The 20631-nt window shown below is 39.0% G+C and overlaps 1 protein-coding gene across 9 annotated transcripts in view; it reads right to left on the bottom strand.

Annotated features, from left to right (window-relative positions):
- Window positions 1-19636, bottom strand: part of adgrb1a (adhesion G protein-coupled receptor B1a) — an 84372-nt gene extending 64736 nt beyond the window's left edge. For all 9 annotated transcript variants that reach the window (XM_026913804.3, XM_026913805.3, XM_026913808.3 and 6 more), the window contains exon 1: window positions 19140-19636. The gene's annotated coding sequence lies outside the window, so the exon portion shown is untranslated. The remainder of the gene's footprint in view (window positions 1-19139) is intronic.
- Between the last annotated feature and the right edge of the window lie 995 nt (window positions 19637-20631).

Below are 20631 nucleotides of genomic sequence, written 5' to 3'. Positions count from 1 at the left end.
CCTGAAGCCACTGCAATGATTCTCCAAGGATCTGAGATTCATCATTTATCTGGATTTGTGTCGCTCACATCTGGAATACTCAGTAATATTTCTTAGGCTTGTGTAATGTGGAGATGGATAAGAGCACATTGCCAAGAGGTGCAACAGAAATCACAGAAGACTAGTAATTAAGAGATTAAAAAAAATAAGCAAAAGGAGAAGAAAATTCATGCTCTGCTTAGCAAAGCTCTTTCATCATCACTGTTAAATTACAAATGGCCTCCCTCACCTAATGGTAATGCTGAAGTAAGTTAAAGTCTCCCTTGTGGAGGTGACAGGAATGTCCAAAGAGAAAATTATGGAGGTGCTAATATTCAAGGGGGTAGGAAAGGTTTACCAGCTTCACAATGAAACTGGATAGATTTTGCACACAGTCTTTAATAGCATTAGACAATTAGAATAGGAAAAAACACATATATCATTATACTGACAATCAGCTGGCGCCAATGGTTTTATGATAAGGATTAAAAAAAAAAAATACCCAAAGGCATCCCTAATGCTCCACATCCCAAAGGAAACAAATCAAACCTGTAATGACCACTTTAGAGTCTCAGACACTTATCAATTATTTACTCTTTGGCAGGAAAAGTATTACTACAGCAATTTCCCTGCTACAGCCATTCAAAATCAGGACCATTTATTTTTGTTTCATTTCATTCTGCTTATTTACTTTTTTTTTTTTTGCTTCTTTATAATTACTTCTGACCATGAAAATAGAAACTGAGTGCAAACAGGTAAAACTTGGGTTATACTTGTCTAAATTAGCAATACGTAGTTATACTTGTGCCTGCACAGAAATAAAAGCCCTAATAGCAACATAAAAGACCGTGTTACCTTCATGGCTCAACCTTTCCGTTATGCTGTCATAGCTGGCGTCTCTGCTTGCACTCTGATCACAATACACACCCTTTTAAACCACTGCAGGGCAAGAGCATGTCTAATAATCTGTTCTCTCTCTCTGTTGTGCTGTGTGTGTTCACCTGCTCCTGGATGTGATGCTGGTACCTGATCCTTCTAAAGCTGGAGCTCATCTCGCCCTCTGGACCTGCCTGATTCATGGTGATACCTCTTCTGTGTGGAGCTTCTGCACTTATGACTCACTGCTTCTGTGGATGGTTCCACGTGGACACCTGAAAGATTTGTTCTTCCCAAGATTACAGTAGAGGCATTTCTTCTAGGAAATGCTGCTGTAATCGTAAAGACTGTCCTGTGCATTTCGCATTATAAAATAACGGGATAAGCATATTGTAAAATAATGGTGTTTAATTGTTAATTCGATGTGCTCCCTTGTAAAGAAGCTGTACCCATGGTTTGAAGGATATACTGATTGAGCATTCATCTGCTAAGCAGGAGATGAATTGCTACTCAAGATAAGCAATGTCTCCAACTAAGATGCTGTCTTCTGCAATATCTTCCAAGCAGAGAAAAAAACTCTTTGACTTTAAAGGGATTATACTATTAAGTTATTAATAGTGTAATATATTGGCCTCAAATAGCATTGACTTTTTTTTTTTTTACTGTACTTACAGCCTAAATCACAAATTTCAGCATGATGTAGTGTGATTACATCAAACTGCCAGGCATTGGCGCTGGACTTAATATTGCTCTTCCCTTAAACCGATATTGTGCAAGAAAAAATATACCAAGTCCAAGTGCAGAATTGCGTGTAAGAGAATTGCATGTAGTATTGTTTGCCTTTTCTTTCTTTTTTTTTTAAAGTGAAAAGAAATTGTGCAGGACTAATTAGCCAACTTGAACCCTACCCAGCTTTAGTAGAACACAGTTCTACTGTGTAGTACAACACAGGTTTGTTGATATCAGCAAGAAAGTTGTTGCATTTTGTTTTGAATGGGAAAATATGAATATTTTGAGATACACAATATCTAAGTATTTTGATATTTAATCATAAGATCAATGAAAGCGCTCTGTTTTTTTCCAATATCTTGGATTATACTGTTATACCAGTGCAGCGCTACCGGCATGATCTAACCAGAAGTAAGTTCTTTGTTTCTGTGGTGTAACACTGATTTGGTCTATCTGTCTCTGAAATTAAGTGTATGTCACAAATTCGTTCAAACTTACGCAATTCAGTATTACGTGAATCTGCAGTGGTATAACGCCCAGGAGAGATGCAGAGGGAGAGATTTCTGTCATAAATCACTGGCATGTCTGTTACATTTATAGCACTCTGTTTATCTTATAGTGTTTAATCATTTAGATGATGGCTTTAGGCTAATTTATTAATTTTAATCTCAGCGATACGTGGCCTCTCAACCTCACTGTGACAGCTTGTGCATGTAAAAGGCCAGTTTTGCAGTAATAGCTTGTAGTGAGGTGATATACACACTGTCAAAAAAGCGAAACTGTACGTTGTCAGATGGCTGGAGCCCTCAAGGGTGCATCTTTCGTATTTTTATTTGTATCAGAAATTGAATGCAGTGTAACTCAGTTATGGAATATAATTGGACCACGGTTGTACTTGTAGGAGGTACATTCACGTTTTTGTAATTTCATTAATCGCATGATGAAGCTCTGATACATTGTCCATTCAGGTCTCTTGATTCAGAATGATATCCACTCAGTTTTTGGGTCCGTGTCCTAGTAATGTTTAAAATAGGTAGCATCTTTACATTTTTTGGAGTGACACTGTGGAAATTCAGCCTGAATGAAATCAGATATCAAGCTCATGTGGTCGGATTTAAAGCTGCCATATTGCTTAACTGTGATTTACTCTTCTTTTTTTTTTTAAATACTTTTACTCCCTAAAAGCCCTGACTCTAGAATAAAGAGAGCTAGACTATATAAGCCTCTGTTCGATCAGAGAGGCCATGTGGCCTGGCAGTTGGACCTGCTTCCTCTGATTTTTTTTTAGTTTTTTACTAACACACTGTACGCATTCTGACTCTACAGTGCAGATAATGAATAAGCCTGACTCGATGCATGGAGAGGACAATCAAAAGAACATCTACTCAGTAGCTGCAGCAATGAATACACACATAGAGTGTACAGAAAAAAACACAAAAAGAAGGAGAATGAGAGTGAGAGTGAGAGAGAGAGAGAGAGAGAGAGAGAGATGGTGTAGAATGACATGGTGAGGGAGAAGAAGAGCTGTGCAGACCGGCTGGTGGAGAGGAGCAAGAGCTCCACATCTGTTTCTAAAATGATCTAACAGGCGGTGTCTGCACGCACCCTTTCCCTCAGCACCTCCAGCCCAGATCTGTTTGTTTTCACTGTCATCAAGAGTCCAGACGGTTGTTTACCTGACACTAATTTCAATTAGGCGTCTAACTGTCTGCTGAAATGGATGGAGCTGAGGATGTACCGGTGGGACACGGTCTCTCTCAACTCTTTTAAATGATCAAACTTCTGCAACAGTCATGGCATATGTGTGGTGAAGAGATCTGTCTTGATCATTTCAAACAAATATGGCTTTCACTCTGCAAATTCACAGCAATTTTTGTCGTAATTAATATCGTAATTGATCATTCAGGTTTGTACTTTCTCCCCCCGTGAAAATATGTTCCTTCAGACCTGCCATGGTATATTTGCTAGTACTGCAAACATTTTAACACATTTGTGCACTAATTACAAGAAAGAAAAAAAACATATCACAATCCTTTAGATCTCTTTATTACTTAAAATTGCATGTCATGTGAATTTGGCCATTTTCTAATGATCACTTTAAGAAAAGTAAAGGGATTGTACATGTGTAGGAATGCCATGAGTAAAAAAGTAAAGTATATGATACTTGAAAAAAAATCTTCCAATGTTAATTAACATTCAGGTCTAAAATATTTAATGCTGATGTCCAAAATTATAGAAAATAACATTTTTTAAAATAAAATACTTTTAGCAATGTTCTTGACATGCAACTTTTATGCAGAAAAAATCTTTATCTTCAATAAAAAAACAACTATTTATTTTTTAAATTAAAGCATTTATTGTATTTGGGGACAAAATGTTTTTTAGATTAATTTGGGATTTTGTGTACAAAGTTTGTAACGCTGCTGTCAGAAGGTACGAGGCTGAGACGGATGCAGTTGCAGTTCAGGCTGAGTTTTAATAAAAGATCAGGCAAACAAGTCCAAATCACTACGCAAGAGCGGGGTGAAAAACACAAATAGGATCAGGCGAGGCACAAACAGGTTATCCAAGGTTAGGCAAAAGTCAAGGGTCGAAAACCTTGTGAAAAGTCAACACCAGAGTAGCAAACACGGTAATATAAAGGCTTGGTAATGTATCAGATGAATACACAAACTGAGAATATACTTCGCAGTAATATGGTGTGTGTGAGAGTCCAATATATAGTGCTGGTAATGATTAGTGACAGGTGTGCATGGTTAGAAATCAGGTGACCGTGAGTGTGTGAATGTGCTTGTGTCTTGGGATGTGTAGACCATGGCGGGCATGTTAGTAGGGTGTGGTGTGTTCTGGGAAATGGAGTTCGCTGACTGAGATGTCCTGACAGCTACATTGAGAATGGCAATGGACTAGAGAGTAACATTCTTAATAATAATAATAATAATAATAATAATAATTGATTATTTGTTGTTTGTATATTCTTCAACTGTTGTTCATGTATTCATGCTACTCACTTCAAATAGAAGATGTTTAAGAAAACATTGCTTCTTAATCTCTCTCATACAGCTTTGCTAAGAAACTTCGTAAGCTAAAACGAACAGATCTTACACTGCATTCAATTCTTTGTCTTCTATAATGGATTACACATGAGAACCAACAGTTAAGTGAATACATCCTCCTGGTTTTGTCCAGCATCTGTGCCGTACTTGTCCATCCATTTGTCTGATATTCTCGTGATACTCAGCAACATCGTCTCTTCACATGAATGAAAGCAATTACCTCCTGCATAATATGACTGGTACATTTAATACAACCCTAATTTGGGTTTCATGCCAGCTAAATCTGTTTGTAATTTGTATTATTGTGCTAGAGCACAAAGCAGATTACAGAAGTGGCATTGCCAACATTTTTATGAGGTGTTAATGACAAATTCATTGCAGGGGGAGTTTAGACACCGGCCTTTGGAAAGCAGAGGCCCTTAAAAAAAGACCTTTAGCTTTCTTTTTCTGTCTGATGCCAAGAAAGTGTGTGTTGTCTGTGTGCGTGTGTCTCTCTGTGTGTGTGTATGTATGTGTGTGTATGTGTGTGTGTGTGTGTTGGGGAAAGCTCTGAAGATGAAATGGCTAATCGCTCATAATTCAAATGTCTCGCAAAGGAGATGTTGCAGATGGCGGAGAGACTGTCAAAACGTCCCTTCCTTTCTATCACAAATAATAGCCCAGATAATGAGGGCTTTGTGCCAAAGCACAATCATATACATATGAGAGGGAATTGTATTGGATAGCAAATCAAATCAAGCCATATCACATTCAGATCAAATGAGCCAGGCAGCTCGTTTCATTTTAAAGGCAGAGAAACAGATTAGGACTCTGGGGTATTGCATTCTGCTGCAGTAGCCTCTTTCATCTAGAGTACATCAGATGGACTCATTTAAGCGAATCACTGTAAGCTCATGTTAAATTGCAAGTTGGGCCAAGAAAACAATGCTAAGTTATGCCACAAATTACACTGCAATCACAATATCTGCCTTTATGAAGAGCATATTTCTCTCCAAATTATACATGCTTCATGAAAAGCTTGTAGTGTTAGTTAGTGATGTCACTAGCAACAAAAAATATGCTATTTAATGAGAGCTTGACCTCTTCAGTCAAGTAACTCCATGACCATTGTCACTTCGGATGACAGTATAGTTAAACAGAGAAGCCTCTTTTGAGTTTTCCCTTCCCCCAGTTGCCTTAACCACACACACACACACACACACACACACAAAAGGATCTGTTCTATTCGTCCCATAACATTGCTAACAATCACAATCTGTTGGCTGAGTCAACTCTGAGTGACTGACAGAAAACATCTGCATGAGGAGATAAGGAACACGAGTTGATGTCTATGGCACTTATTTGGACAAATAGAAAAAACCTAGTTATGTTAAATAAGGAAATATATGTAAAATAAAAATACACCAACGTCAATCTCACAGAGCTCTGAAACAATCTCTAGTGTCCTATAAATAAGGTCAGTTTCATGCTAGTTAACCTCTACTGAAAGTGAAGTGATCAGTGAACACAGTATATGAAGAAGCCTTGAAGAATTTACATCAATCACGTTAAAATTGAAAATTTTCAAAGCGAAATTGATACTTTTGTGCTATTTGGTTTCATTTGGTTCTCACTGCACATAATTAAACCAAATAGCAAAAAAAAAAAGTTGGGTTATGGGTGTGTAGAGCTGAAAACATGTGGAAAACTCCTTCTTTTATTAGTAATGAAGGAAGAACATAAACAAACCTTTACTAAGTGTGAGTAGAAATTATAAAAAGTACAGAGTACAAGAAGCCCCACTTTATATATTATTAGAAAATTACAGAAATGACTAGTTTCAAACATTTTGTGTATCGCATCTATATTTATTTTATGTTTTTGTCAGTTCAAATCTCCAGAACACACATTTCCACAGCACTTAGCTCTGTCCTTTGACTCAGTTTATGCCTCACGACTCAATTTAGCAGCTCAAATCTATGGAAAAATGTCATCTGCAACCCAAAACACATGGGATGTTTGGTTCACTTCCTGTATTTGGGTTGATTCAGGATTGAATCACTTGCTCACTGCAGTTGAACCAGTTAGTCGGAACCATAACGAGATCACCTTGCTTAGATGGTCTCAGACCGCTTATTTTAGTCCTTACCTGAGTGTGTTTGCTGTGTTCTCACCTGCACAAATCAACCACACCAAAGAGGAAATTGCAGATGACATGATTCATATGGACTAAACACTGAATATGTTACACTGAATACACTGAACACCCTAAGAACAATTGTTGAAGTACGTCAAGAAATAAATAAATAAAAAATCTTAAGCATCAGACATGACTGTCTGTTTATCAAAGCTGCTCATACTTAATTTTAATTTTAAATTTCCAAAACAGGAGATTCTATAGTACAAGCACTTACTAAGGCTTTCCCAATCTGCCAAAAACTAAGGCCCTTCTGTATTTAATTTGAGCTACACTGACCTTGTGGATGTCATGAATCCCGCCTCTCAGTGCACGTCACGGTTCCTGGCATGACGAGCGCTGCTGAGTCATGTGCTTTTATTTACTATGGCATGTGCTTTTGATTTTCTTTTAGTCCTGTCTCTGCCCCTGTCCTGTCATTGGTTTGTTACCAGATTGTGTTCACCTGTTCCATGTTAGTCCTTGAATTAGTTTGTCTGCGTAAACCTTGTTATATCTTGGATCAGCCCAAAGTCTTATGGTGCTTTTTGTATTATTAAATCTGAAACTTGTTTTCTTGTTTCCACATTCATTCTGGTTTTCAACTCTTACCTGTAATTCAACAGCGATTATGGATTATCCTTGTTTAATGTTCTCTGTCTGTGTTTTGACCCCTGCTTTGGATTCAAATTATGATTCTTGTATTTGCCCCAATAAATCTCATGCATGATTTTTACATACTAGCATCCTGCCTCTCACCACACGTTACAGTAGAAAGCATAACCAAGAATTAACTCTTCTGAAACAGCAGTCCTACGGATGAATTTTACAGAAAAGACAAAAAGACAAATCGAAATTAAAACTCTTTTTTGGGCAAGATTCACCTTTACAATACACTTAAAAGACAAACGTGCAGAGTTTTTTGCCCACCTCTAAACAGCCTCTGATTATGATTATGATTATGATTATGTCAACTTGCACTTGCGTAAGTGTTTAAAATAAAGTGATACTGACTAGCAAGCAGCAAGCTAGCTAGCATCTAGATCTTACTCCATAAGTCCTGCATTACATTATAACCACTTAAATATGCTGTTTTGCTTAGAAATACATCACATTGTGAAAGAAACGTGTTTAAATTTGACAACTCCCCTTGTACTTCCATTCTAAGGAAGTTTCGAATAAACAGGTTTTCCGTGTTTTTCTCAGTACAGGGAAGCGTTTTGAAATGCTTGTCCATGGCAGCGGCATATATGCTATTTACTGCGTCTAAAATTTTGGAGCATCCCTTTTCCCCTACTATTATGGATTTAAATTGTCCTGGATGACCGACCACATTCACAGAAAATATTCTACTCTTCCCCTTCACTTGGACAATGCAGCAGAGACAGTGAGCATACTGCTGCTGCTGCTGATTACCTCAGCTGTGATTCTTGTACTATTTCACTGAAGCTAACGTCAGCATTTGAAAATAATACACTAACACAGGAACCCTAAGGCAACACTGTGGATCATAAACTCACCTTCACTTGACCTCACTCTCAATCACAACAGTCCTGTTGCCCTCCTTCAAGCACCTGTCTCTCCTAAACAAGGCGAGAGACACTGTAGCCCACTGACCTCACTGCGGCTCGGCAGAAAACAAGTGTTTGAGTGTGTTTATGTGTGTGGGGGCGCTGGGAGCACAATGCCAGCTCAGTGCGAGTGCTGTGGGAGTCAGGGGGACACAGAAAGAGGGACTAAGAATCAGAGTGTGGGAGAGAGAGGAAGAGAGATGTGAGAGTGCGAGGGAGGTAGAGAGCATGTGGGAATGAGATAGAGGGTAGACAATCTCTGGGAAAGCCGAGTTGAAGGGAGCTATTGAGCGCGGGCTTCTCGCCTCTGCCTTCATTAACATGCAGATGGGAACATCTGTCCACACTCTGTCATGACGGCTGAAATATTTACGACTTGCTGTTTACCAAAAGAGAACCTGACTTACGAGCCCATGGGTTCATCACATTCTTTCTCCAAATTTTCTTTCTCTTTCCTCTCTCCATCTCTCTCTGTCTCTGTCTCTGTTTCTCTCTCTCTCCAACCCACAACTCTGAGCCTGGCGCGCTGCTTTGGCCGATAATGGTGACGCTGAGTGACAGTTTTTAATCCTGTCCTCCTCTAATGATATTTGCTTCTCCTCTGCGCATTGGTCGGCTATCAAAATGTCACAGGCAGATTTACAGAAGTCCAACCTACCAAACACAGCTTGTTTTAGCCTGCCGCTTTGCAGAGAGTGGGAAAATCCATATCTAATAGAAATCAGTAGGGGAATTTACATGATGCATCAGTGGGCTAACGGCCTCTAATGTCTCTGTACACAGGCCTGAATAAACATACACATAAATTAAGAAGGGACACGTGTTCACTGCAGAGCTGCAGCAGCAGATAAGGAGGGAACACTGCAAGCTTTTGTGAGGGAACAAGCTTCTTAGGTCACGTTACGCATCCTCAATAGTGTATAGAAAAGAGTGAGCTGAAATGTCACACTGTGACAATGATTTGCTATACAGTCAATGCCACATTCACTGTGAAAAGCTAACCTCTATGGCTATACTATTCATCGTATTTTAATTGTGATCATGATTTTTTTTTGGCTTCCTCAGTTAAGCAAATATACTCTTTTTTTCTAATAAGGAAACATAATCAACTGCAATATTGGTGAGCTTAGCTAAAGTTAGCTAACTGACAAAGATTAGATGTTACCTTTTATCACTTTGACACAGATCACAAGCACATTATTCATATATTATAACTGTATATGTGGTTGCATATTGTGCTGGCGTATTTATTTATGTATTTATTTATTTATTTTCATTTTGAGTATACTTGTGTTTATAATCAGCATTTAAAAGTTCACCCAGATGATTAATGTGACTAAGGACCAGTCTCATTCTGATTCAAAGATTTATATATTTAAAGGAATACAGGCTTATAACGTACAAGGTGAAAGAGAAGATTTATTGCATAATACTGTGTTAAAATCATGATAGCCAGTGCTGTGTAGATCAGGATCAAGTGGGCTTCTGCGTCTGGTTTCCCTCAACATCTCTCAGGGGTTTGCCCTCAGGATTTCTCTTTAGGGAACACTACGGTACATCTGGATTTTTGTAAATCTGCTTTGTGACAATGCCTGTTGCATACAAGTGTCTGTCGCTATACAAATAAAACTGTGTAAAATAATCATGATTGTCGTTTTAGCACGGGGGTGTCCAATCTTATCCGGAAAGGGCTAGTGTGGGTGCAGGTTTTCATTCCAACCAAGCAGAAGCCACACCTGAGTCTATTGAAAGCCACAATCAACTGATTAAACAGGAGGAATCAGGTGTGGTTCCTGCTTGATTGGAATGAAAACCTGCACCCACACTGGCCCTTTGCAGATAAGATTGGACACCCCTGTTTTAGCACATGATCATCCATCTCTATTGTTTCCATCTCAGAAATGCTACCAATTAGAACTCTTTTTGGAAGCTAAGAACCTTTAATTATCCAGTCAACTCTTAAATAACCCTTGAAGAACAGTTTTTCTCTAAGTGTAGTAACCTCTATAACTCTGTATCTGACTGTGTTTTGGCTCAGGCAGCTGGAGGGCTTTGATGCGATTGCTCATCACAGAGCTGAATAAAGCACAACAGGCCTTCAGGGCATAATTACCCAATGTCAACAGTTAGTTTTCTCACACATTGGCTTCACAGCAGGGTCTCATCGGGCCCAATGCGTACTACCAATAGTCTGCTTATCCCTATATGCCAGTTTCATGTCTTCAACATCATGGCCTCGGGAAAAATAATTGAAGCTGTTACACTGTCCTGTCTGTAGACACTTAGTGCCAGTGACAGCGGCGTCACCTCAGCACTGCTATATGGCTGAAGAGGGATAAGAGCTCTGCTGCTATCTGAGCACTGACAGTCAGATGTTCACTGTCGGTTACTGAGGGATGACCCGTACTATCCGTCAAACTGTCCATCCCTGAAAGACACAGAGAGCCGGATAGATAGATAGAGAAAGAGGGAGAGAGCTAGAGAGAGAGAGAGAGAGAGAGAGATCTTAAATCTTTAACCTGATAGTAACAGTGGATCTTTGACTTTTCATGGACTCTTTGGAGACACAGAAAGATACAGTGTGACAAAGAAACACCCTTTATCCTATGGATTCATGTCCCATGTCCTGATACACACACACACACACACTCACACACACACACCATCAAATGTGCACAGTAAACATTATATGCAGCTTCACTTCACCTCAAGAAAAAGAAAAAAAAAAACAACATTTGTTCAGAATTTGGGACTTAATGGGATGGAAAGACAGAGGTCGAGCTGCCTCAGACAAATAAGTCTCAAAATGCTGACAGGACCAGATTGGACAGGCTACATTACTGCAAACAGCTGCTTCTACTGTCTTCTCTTCTTTTTTCCTCTCCTTTGTTGAAGGAAAACATGCAAAATATATTTATAGTAAACAAGGAGATGAATTCAAGCCTGATTACTGACAGATTTTTTTTTCTTTTCAATTTCAAAGGCTGTTTCTTTACTGCCACATTAGAGAATGAGGAATTAGTGGATGGGATGCATTTGCGTACATCTGTTCCTCCACAACACGCACGAAGCAGCATGAGACAATTACAATAGTTGGCACAATATCACAAAAGCACCATATGAGCTCAGAAAACGAGGAGTAAACTTTCTTGTTAAACCTAGCGACAATTCAATCATTGTAAGTCCGAAAAAGATAACTACATCGGTTAGTACTAAATGTTCCAAATGGATTTACATAACTCTGCTGAAGACTCCTTACCGTAGATTTCGGTAAGGCAGGATAACAATAATGACATAGCCTCAATGAGAGGCTATCAAACTTGATTATGCTATAGGCTGCTATCTAGTAAATTGTTAGAGTAACCCTGTAATAGGCAATTGAGAATCAACAACATAGTCAACTAGCATACGGTCTGGCAGCTCATTTCGAGCGGTTTTAGACATACCTTTGTTCAACTGTGTTTGAGGTTTTATGGGTTGACTGGTTTCAGCAAAAGTTCCAGCCCAATTATATGCCAAAAAACATATAAAAGACCTGAAACTAGCCCAAAAAATTTGGTCATTGGAAAAAGGAGGACATTTTTTTTCTTTCTCAGCTTTTGCATAGGATAACAAGGACAACACTGATGTACGGACATTATTAACTCCATAATCCCCCTTTCCCTCTGTCAATCTTTGCAATAAATTTTACAATAGAAATAGCTCTTTGATCTTTGCTCAACATAGAACCAACATAAAACCATGTAGCGTCTTGGCTCCACAACTGCTTCACAAACACAATGGTAGAGTGAACAAAAGTGCTGCATAGGTTCAGGCCTCTTGAGACCCTGTAGGATTTATACAGAGAACGGAGATGGTGATGTCAGATAGTGAGGATTATGCATGCACTTCAGATCAAAGCTACCCTTGTTCTCACAGCAGAACACAGAGAGTGTGAAAAGAACATTTATGTTTCATTCATGTCCTATTACAGATGCTTTGATTGAATTTTGTACACATGCTGATCTTAAACTGACACCAAGGAGCAATGAAATCACTGGGCTTTGATTCATTGTGTAAAATTACACAGGCACTCCAAGATGTAATGATTTAGAGCCACTGAAATGATTTCCAGCCTAGGATGAATTGCAGACAGTTGCATTTTGTAAACATATACAGAATGAATCACTAGATAATGGAGAAATAATTAAATATACTGTACAAAATATCAGAGAGGCATTCTGCTGCTTTCAGAGGGACTCGGTGTAAATAAAAGGTCAGAGGCCTTTGAACGGTAAATGGATGTGAAATAGAACAATAACCGTCATCAGTCTCCAGTATGTCACACACGGTTTATGTGTGAGTGTGTGTGTGTGTTTATGTGCTGATATGCTATACCATAGGAAAATAAACTTAAAAAATGAAAAACATTACAGAACCTTTGTCACATTAGAGTTGAGGTCATATAGAACACAAATTTTTCACTTCCCAGTGGTTAGATGTTTTGTAATCGCAATGCAATTGCAACCGTCTTAGCTCGTATATGAATCTGCTCAACAGTAAGGGCTGGGACTTGATTTGCACAAATGTCTCCAGAGCTCATTTTCATTTCATTAATAGCAGGGAGTTATCAGTGCTGATCGACTGCATGTGCTGAACAGACAGCCTCACGGAGAAACAAAGACCCGAAAAGAGCTGCATCTGATGCTTTGCTGTGTTTTTATCTCATCTGCCATCAGTAGCACTTCCACTCATCCTGTGGCTGAGAAAGAGTGAGAACATATATACACGCAAGCAGGCAAGGATGTGGCATCCCCACTGACGTGCATCATTCTGATTTTAGCATCTGTAATTAGCTAAGATAAGTGGAAAGTCTCTCCAACAAAATTTACGCCTGCACATGTGAATTCCACCCTGTTACCTCTCGTGAGGTTACACTCCTTAATTAGAACAGTGTGCTAGAGGTGTGTTCTCCTTCACAAGATGCTCACAGCTTTATTTTTAGTGCTCTCTGCTCTTACGGGCTAATAGACACTCAGTCATGCCCAAAAACTAAGCCAAAAAGATTCAGTAAGGAATAAGACACAACAGGGTGAGCTGTTACAGGATAATTACCCCATGACCGAGTGGAGTGATTATTTTCCCATAAAAGCACATCTCAAGATGTTTTATTCCTCTTATACCACAGCAATTTGCCAACAATTATATTTGTAATTTATTAATAAATGATATGTTGTGCTTTTTTTTATTTTATAAACATTTATAGTTGCACATACTGTTATGCAAGGTCTGTTAGACAAGTTAGTTCACTTACATGATAGCAGCTATAAACAGTCCTATCCTCACCAGATTCTTATTATTGATGTTAATAAGGTGAAAAATCAGAACTTGCCATGTTACTGAGATGCCGAGAAGTGCAAATTCCTATATCCTGAAAACTCTCCCATGGCAGAAATCTTACTGACCTTTCCAAAGTACTTACACTGGAGACTCCTTCCATAAATGTAAAAAAAAAAAGGTCTACTTGCAGAAAGCTTCATCATATCAAAAGACATTTTTCTTTGTCAAATAACAACACATTTTTTAAAAATCCATATTAAAATCATTTAATTACAGCCATCGCTGTTATCTTTTTTATCAGAGGCCAAAAAGGGAATTTCTGCCTGTTTTATTGAGGTGGTTGTATACAGTGTTTCACTATCAAAAAAAGCTTTAGTTGTGCTATCCATTTATTTCTGTACCAGTGTTATTGTGGAGAGGAGTGAATTGTTTGCCCAGCAGGGGGGGCTCAGACCCCTCCCCATTTCCAAATACAGAGTCATGATACTCTACACACAGAAACCCAACAATGTCCTGACTAATCTTATCACAGACTTATGGTGATAATTCATTTATTTATATTGAATGAAAATGTCTGATAAGTCAATTTCCATTTCGCCAGCTGAGTAGATTGCCAGTTTACTGCTAGAAAGATTTAATCAGCACCTTCTGACCAATCAGATTAGAGAATGTAACAGCACCGTGGTAGGACATCCTATACGCTCTATCCTGTAGTAGAATGAGTGAACTTACATGTTAACTTAAAATTGCATTCAATAGTAATTCCAGTGCTGTTCCTTATCATGGATTACCTCACTTTGGTTCTGTTCACAATAACAGCTTGAGCAGATTGCACAGAAATGTGGCATCCATCTCAGCGTCTCTCTGTGTGACAGTGGAAAGTCGCCATCTTCTTTAACAAGGCGTGGGATGTGGACAGGGACAGCTAATGTTTTATGTCTTCCCTCCCTTCTTTATTCTACGTCCATGGTCACTTCTGTGTCCACCAGCACCCCAGCAAAGCTTCATTATAGAGAAACACAGACCCTGATTAGGATCCCAATGTAAGGAGCGAGCCACCAAATGCAATCTAGTTGAGTCCTGATTGCTGGGCTGAGGACGGCCAGAGGCTGTTAAACTCTTTCTGTGGGGTTTTTAACCCACAATTCACTGAGCCTGGTTCCTGCTCCCAAACAGTCTCTATTCCAGCCCTGGAAATGTTCATCAAAATGGTCACAGTGCTTCATCAGAGTGTCTGAGCTCAATTGGTATAATGAGAAGAAATTCTCAGTGTCCTTTCATTGTACAGGGCAGCAATGTTGTCAGCCTTAGAATTAGCAGATTTAATGCACTTAATTGTTGCCATATTAGCTCACAGGCATAGCACCTATTATTCAGAGTCAAGTGTAATTACACTTACACTTTCAGTATGCTAAGGTCTCTCTACTCTGTACATAATGTGCAATATGCACATTTATATCACAACAATGTTGAATTCTCAAATCTGATTGGTCAGAAGCTGTAGATTACTGTTCAACAACAACACGGCTCGGACAGTAGTGTGGGCTGTATTTCACATCACAGGTATATATCAATGCGCAGGTTCTACTCTGTTATCGTTTCTATAGCAGCAACTCGTTCAAAGGTACTTGTATGGCAGATGTTCCACATAATACGAGACTAATAATAAACAGATTAATAAACTGTGTTATAATTAACCAAAGTAACCTTATAACTGTTGACATGGTGAAGATTTCTGCAAAGAGAAGAAGAGTTTATTTATTATTTATGGAAGGAGTCTCGGGTATAATAGTCAATTAGTTTCCTGCCATGGGAGAGTGTTCATGATGGAGAACTTTGTGCTTTCTGCTTTCTCAGTAACATGACATGCTGCATTTTTTTTGTCTTATTAACTTCAAGAATACTGTTTACAGCTGCTGTAATATATAAGTGATATAATTAGTATATATGTATAATATACTTATTGCATATAGTTATTGCATATAGTATGTGTATAATATACTTATTGCATATAGTTACACTTTATACAATAAATATAATGTATAAAATATAACTATAAACAGTAATAAACTATATATCTTTAATACAAAAAATAAAGTTTATATATTTTTTGTACAAATTATAAACATATGGTGTAATTTTTTTAATAAGGTAAAAATTGCAATCTTACTGGCAAATTACTGCGGTATAAGAGCAATAAAACACATGATCTACCAACTTCGGGGTGGTAACTGCATTACACCACAACGTCACCGAATAATTTCCTATAACAGCACACCCTGTTGTGTCTTATTCCTTACATAGTAAATACCATACTTACCACATAGTATATCTGTGCATACTAAAAGTATCAAAATATATTCTAGTTCCAGTTATCCTGATTTTACACTGTCAGCTGTGACTCTCCAAGCCTGGTGTGAAATGAGCTGATATTAATTCCAGAGACTGGTATAAAAAAAGGGAAAACACCTTTGTGTCAAGAGCTAAGTTTAAAGCCTGAGTGCCTGTGGCACACATGCTGATGAGGGGAATGAAGAATGAGGAATGGATTTCCCAGGCATGCTTTATATATTTACATGAAGTTAGCCTTTTCTCTCTGTATGGTCCTGCCAAAAGAGAGAGAGAGAGAGAAAGAAAGAAAGAAAGAAAGAAAGAAAAAACAAGGTCTGAGGAGGGAGCAGGCACAAAAACAAAGGGAGACATCTAGGCTGAAAGGTACGCATGGCTGCCCTCCAGAAGCCAACTGTGCCGGCGTGCCCCATCTCATCCCCTTCTGTGATTAAAACTGTGCTGTCAGGCTGCTCTTGCAAAGGCTATTTTTACTCTTAATGTATCCCTCTTTCCTTCCATTTTAGATTAAAAAATAAAACCAAGCTTGCCAAACATCTGTAACCATAGGGTAAGAGCTTTGTCCTGTTCATCTTTGTAGCTGGATATAACCCAGTGACCACCAAAAAGCATGTTTTAACTGAAGCAACGAAGCTGCAACCAATCTTATGATTTTTTAAATTGAAAGTAACATTAATATAGTGTATAGAACTAGTAATATTATTTAATCTAACATACCTATAATAAGAACATATTACTAACAGTAATATTAATTAATTATATAATAATAATAATAATAATAATAATAATAATAATATGTATTATTATTATTATTATTTGTTGTTGTTCTGATTTTTATCACTATTATTACTGATACCACAATCACAATACAAAAATATTTTATCATTTTTCTGCTATATTTTTAATTCCACTAATGCTTAATGTGTCATGCATTATGGTAGATCAGGACGATGAAACAATATGGATTTTGTTTTAAATAATATCACGCTGCCCTTTTTGAGATATTGTGTGTATCCTCAGTACTTATTTTGTATATTACAGTGAATTTTCCTGCCTGTTTCTTGTTGTTTGGTTGGTGCTTTGTTAGCAAAACAAATAATTGAAAATGTCTTCAAGTATTATATGATATAATATTTTTCCCACTCAGAGCAGGCATTATACCCTTTTGGTCAGGAGTCTTAAGAGTAGGTTTTCATTCCAGCTCAGCAGGATCACATCTCATTACAGCTGTTTAATCAATTAAGCTGTCTCTTCACTCTCAGAAAACAGTACCTTGTCAGTATCTTATCGCTGACGTGGTACAGTCAAGGGTACAGCTTATGACCTTCAGTACGTATCTTTTACGTACGAAGGTGCAAAGTGTACCTTTAAATCTTTACTCTTATTGTTACTAATTACATTTATGTAGCAGTCTTTTTTAAAGACACACTATATTTTTGTTTCCAGGTGAAAGATGCATATTAAAGGTAGAAAAGATGTACCCTTGAGGGTAACACTCCATTGACAAAAAATGGTACTAGTTTTTTTTTTTTCAGAGAGTGTTCAGACTACATTCAGGTGTGGACTGAAGACTCCTGGTGCAGAGCATAGGTGTGTGTGTGTGTGTGTGTGTGTGTGTGTGCGTGGGGGTGTGTGCGGTGTGTGCTTGGCTGAGGTTAGGCACATGTACCACAGACACTCTTGGTCGTGCGCAATGAGCGCACTGTCTCCTGTTTTGGGTAATATGAGAACAGTGTGCTCATACATTCGCCCCCTATCGTCCAAACCCGACACTACATCCACGAGTCCGTGCGCTCCGGCAAAATCTGCTGCCTGCGCTCACACACTCTCATCCCCACTGCCATACACTTACGTGTGCTCTGTATCCGAAATCATGAATGCAACATGTGCTCATCTATAACAGGTCCTGGCAATGTTTAAGGATAAAGCCAGAAGGAGAGATTTATTTTTAATAATATTCATCCTTCTGGATTAGCCAAGTGTCCGCAGAGACGCACGAAATGCGTGCGCGTTCTTTCACTGAACGCTTCATTTCAGCAGCAGACAGGAGATTTAACGGATTTACAGCGGACACACACACACACACACACACACACACACACAATTTAGTGTCACCTAGGTGAGTTTAGCATGGCGTTTCCCTTAAAGACAAATATAATGGAATCAGCTGGGAGACCATACGCACACACACACACACACACGCACGCACACACACACACACACACACACAGTGTACAGAAATAGCTTACTTGTATACACACAGCTTTTTTTAACACAAACTCTGCAGTTACGCACAACAACCAACATGCGCAAAAACTGCGATAGCAAAGTGCGCGTTTATGATCCACTGAAGTGATCAAGCACTCACACCAGTCCAAATGTCTCTTAAGTTCTGTGCGTAGTCCCATCCTGTCCCTGGAGGAAAAAATGAGACAGAGAGAGAGAGGCTACAGCGAGCCGGAAGGGACAGCCTTCACACTTTTAAAAGGAGGCTACAGGGTGATAATCCAGAGGGAGATCTGACTGGAAGCAAGTGCGGCGCCTCACAACGGGAAATGAAAAGAAAACAGATGGCACCATTCTCAGATGAATTTCTAATCAATTTCTATTTATCTGAAATGTTCATTTTTGGGCAGGGGAGATATTTGATTTATTAAATGTAATGGATTTATAGCCCGGTATCTTGTATGAACTAATCAACCTGCTTAATCAATAGGCAGTAAAAAGATTTGGTTTGAAACTAAATACATAGTTTAGCATATAATAACAATAAAGAAGTAAATATGGACCCTTCTTTCCTTTTAAGATGTAAATGTATATAAAGGTCTTAGTAAAATGTGCTGCCCTGAAGCTCTTAGGTTCACCATATTAATATTCCCTACAAATGTATATTCTCAGTTTCCAATGAGGTTTTCAGTTGTTTCACACACTTTTGGAATATAACCATGTTTGGGATAAACGCATCAGACTATGAGTGTGAAGTTCTCTAAACGCACGCACGCACACACACACACACACACACACACATGTCTATAGGAATATCGGGAAGGGAAGCAGGGGATTTACCTCTGTAAAGTTGGCATCTCCACTCTCCAGACGCATTCGTTCAAAAACCTTTCCCAAAAGTCCTCTACCATTCCGCCAACTTGGCAAAATTATGTCCAGTTTTCCTTTTTTTTTTTTTCAACAGGCTATAGCTGTTCACTTTGTCGTCCGCGGATTTCAGGGAAAACCCGAAACAACCCGTAATTAAAGGAAGAATCCGGAAATTCGGAGCCGTGCGCAACTCCGAGCCAGTTCAAATGTCTGCCACTCTCACAAAATGTGTCCTTGAGGAATTCTCTTTGTGTCACCAAGAAAGGTGTGTAATAAATCCGAAAGTCTTGATGTCCTGTTTGCTGGAGACTAAAGTGTCCCTGGGGGTGAGGACAGGCTCCGGGGAGATGTGCTCGGCTCTGTCTCGTGTCCTCTGTGCTGAGGGACTGGAATTCCTGCTCGTGGCTCTGTCCTGATGTCCCTCTGCCCGTCCGTCTGTCCGCACTAAACACATTCGGGCTTTGAAACCTGGGGGTTCGTCACTGAAGTGTTTATCCTGCAACTGCGCCCCCTAGTGGAGATGCAGCAATGAGCAGGTCACACTGTGGGGAGAGAGAGAGAGAGAGAGAGAGAAAGAGAGCTGGAGGCAGAGGAAGGAAGTGAGACAAGCGAAATCCAAAACCACATAACATTTAGTATTAGTCTAACATTTATTTATTTATTTATTTATTTATTTATTTATTCAATTATTCATATATTTCTTTACTTATTTGCCTTTTTTGTTTGTTTAAATGGGCAGCAACATGGTAGTGTTGCCATGCCACAGCTCCAGAGTGTGTGGTTCACTGTCTGTCTGAGTTCTGCTTCTTCTGCCTCTGTGTGTGTGTGTGTGTGTGTGTGTGTCTGGGGAAGGGGGGAAGGGGGGAAGGGGGGGGGGGGGCGTTCTTCTGGTTTCTTCTCAACTTCCAAAACATGCCAGGAGGTGGACTGGCTATGCTAAATTGACTCTAGGAGTAAACGAGCATATACATGGTGTCCATCTTGGGTCCATCAAGGCCAGTGTTCCTGATATTCTGTGGTTCCTGTGATGTGGAGTGTGGAGTGTGGAGTAATTTGCTAAGTAATATATTAAGCTGCAAAACAGTTTCAGTTTTGGCTGGGCAGCCAATTATACCATCTTTTATTAAGAAAGTACGACCAACAGGCACATCTGTCCCTCAGAAGAGTTTTGTCTGTGTTGGTTTTTCAGGTAGCTAGAGTCATACACAAACTAATACTGACATCATAAATAGATTAAGACTAAACTTTCCATTTCCAAAAAAAAAAAAAATTGTAGGTAAAATTGGGGTGTCTCATATCTCCCAAAGCAAAGTGGTTTAACCTGCTAGATAGATTCATCACTTAAACACAGCTAATATCAGATGAATGCTGGAACCCTGAAGCTACAACGCTGAGTCCGGTGAAAATAATGCAAAACATTGCTGTATCCCAGCCTTCCCATACACCCCACCCTCATCAATGC

This window comes from Pangasianodon hypophthalmus, chromosome 1, assembly GCF_027358585.1.
Source record: "Pangasianodon hypophthalmus isolate fPanHyp1 chromosome 1, fPanHyp1.pri, whole genome shotgun sequence".
Lineage (NCBI taxonomy): Eukaryota > Metazoa > Chordata > Actinopteri > Siluriformes > Pangasiidae > Pangasianodon > Pangasianodon hypophthalmus.
The sequence above is the reverse complement of the archived record's forward strand: the minus strand, read 5'-3'. Positions and strand labels throughout refer to the sequence as shown.